Source organism: Austrofundulus limnaeus, unplaced genomic scaffold (assembly GCF_001266775.1).
Source record: "Austrofundulus limnaeus strain Quisiro unplaced genomic scaffold, Austrofundulus_limnaeus-1.0 Scaffold76, whole genome shotgun sequence".
NCBI lineage: Eukaryota > Metazoa > Chordata > Actinopteri > Cyprinodontiformes > Rivulidae > Austrofundulus > Austrofundulus limnaeus.
In genome coordinates this window covers 29,782-32,112 of record NW_013952478.1, presented here as the reverse complement: position 1 = coordinate 32,112, position 2,331 = coordinate 29,782, and positions in this window count along the sequence as shown.

The window sequence follows — 2,331 nt, the reverse complement described above, 5'->3', positions numbered from 1 at the left end:
CACACACACACACACACTTTTTTTTTTAAATCTCTCCCCTGAACCGATCATAGGGATCCACCTTTGAGGGCTTTCAGACATTTTTTTCAGCTGGTTCTGAAGAAAGAATCAGGAACTGGCAATGACATCAAGTCTGGGCTGCAAGAACAATCTGCTTTTTCATTTGCAGTTGCCCTGCAACACCAAACTACTGCCTTTTACCACTTGATGGCAGTGTAACTGTGGACATAAGAACAACTCGCTAGGATTAAAAATAAATAAATAAATAAATAAATAAATAAATAAATAAATAAATAAATAAATAAATAGAAAATTAATCAGTTATTTTGTAACATTTATTGCATAAAAATGGTCACCCAGTTGATGCACAAAAAAGCAAATGCATGGTCAGCTTTAAAACTATACTGGATCATACAAGGGTGATATGAATTAGGTTGAAAAATCTAATTTATCCTGCAGAAGCTCAGATCTTTCATAGTTCTGACAGGAGTAAATCTCATTTTCATGTAAAAAAATGCAATATTCTGCATCCTGGCCATTACATACATAATACTTTGATTTTTGCRACATACTAGGAAACTTTTGCAGACCAAACAGCACTCCTCCCCTGCAGCAGAATGAGAGCAAACTTTATAAGGGTTTGTAATGGGCACCACCATTTCCTACACCATGGTCTGCTGTGAGGTTAAAGCTCCCATAGCTGGAGAGCACCAAAAGACTCAGGAATCTTAATAAAAATGACAGCTTGATCCTGAGAGGTGTTGGACAATCTGCATCCAACAGTGAAGAGGAGGGTGTTCTAAAATATATTTCTCTCTGAAATGGACTTCTTCCCAATACAGAGCTCTGGTTAGCTAGAGGACCATTCTGACCCAGAGCTTCATGGAACATCACAGAAGTTTGATGCTGTCTTGTTAGGCATTATTGCTTCATAATGATGAGGCTGTTACAGTGTTTCACTATTGCTCACACATTTCACGTAACCTTCCTGTTTTCCCAAAACACAAAATACTTTTCTCAAGCTACATACACAAAACCTCAAATTATCTTCTCAAAATACAAACTTTCTTGACAAAACAGTTGTTCACATCACTGTAAACACTACTACACCTCATTCACACTACAAACAAACAGAAAACACAATGTTCACGATTAGCCTGGCCATTGCCTTCTCACGCAATTCTGCTCGATTCTTATATTCCTTCACTGCTCCATCTGGGATTTCACCCATTGACATGGATTTTTCCGGTAGAATTTCAGCTGGGCCAATCAGTGAACAGATGGAGAAATTGTAAACAATGATGTCAATTTTGCAATATTTTAGTCAGCCTGTAGTTTTTCAATGGCAGCAGAGGAAGTGATTGAAGCCATTCASTCTGGTTTGACAAGACTTCTAAATTAAATCAAGTTGGTGTAGCAAAACCTGCACTCATTTACAGAAATCTCATTTTGCTCACCTCTCTCTTCCCAGTAGGGGATAGTTGTTTACAGTGCATGCAATTTCCAGTTAGCTTKTTAGCATAGCTTCCTACWTGATTGAGCATACTCCACGGCCAAATGTTAGCAATTGGGTAAAATCAGATCCAATCTTTTAAAAATCCAACTGAGTCCACGTCTCCAGCAAGCAAATGTTTCTCAATAATAGCGTTATATGATCACTGACAAGCCATGGACAARGACTTGCTCTCATCATGTCTATAGTGATGGTGTATGGTTGTTCTGATCTCCCTCACTGACTCCCACATGTTCTTCATTGGCCTGCTCCACACATCCTCCTCTGACTSCTCCTCTTCCACTGGCCARTGTGGTAGTTRAGAACCTTCAGCAAACTGTGCAGTCTCAGTTGGCCTTTATTGGTCTGGACACATCATTTGTAATTTTTATTTTGAGTCCTCCTTTTGTTTAATGAATAAAAACAGGTGTCTTTATTGTGTTCATGRAATGCTGACTGTGAACTACCATTTTGCATCACTTGAGATTAAATTTAAGTGCTTGGGTAGATTTTTTTTTTGCTACTTTTGTTTTTGCAAGACAAAATGTGTTCTGGGTTATGGTAAAAGGAGGATGGAGMTTTATGAGTTGTGTCTTCATGTGAWATGCATTTATGYTTTTGGAAAATAGGGGCTTGTTTTATTATATGTGTTGAGGGAACTGTTCATTTGGTTTAGAGAATTACATTTTATGTTTTGGCAATAGTGAAAAAATGTAATTTATACAAACCAATGGTTGACTTTAAGCAGCATTATACAACAAATAGTAATAAAAAACATTGATATCCGTTTGCCAATATAACAGCAGGTGCAAGACACCCCCCCCCCCCCATATAAGACA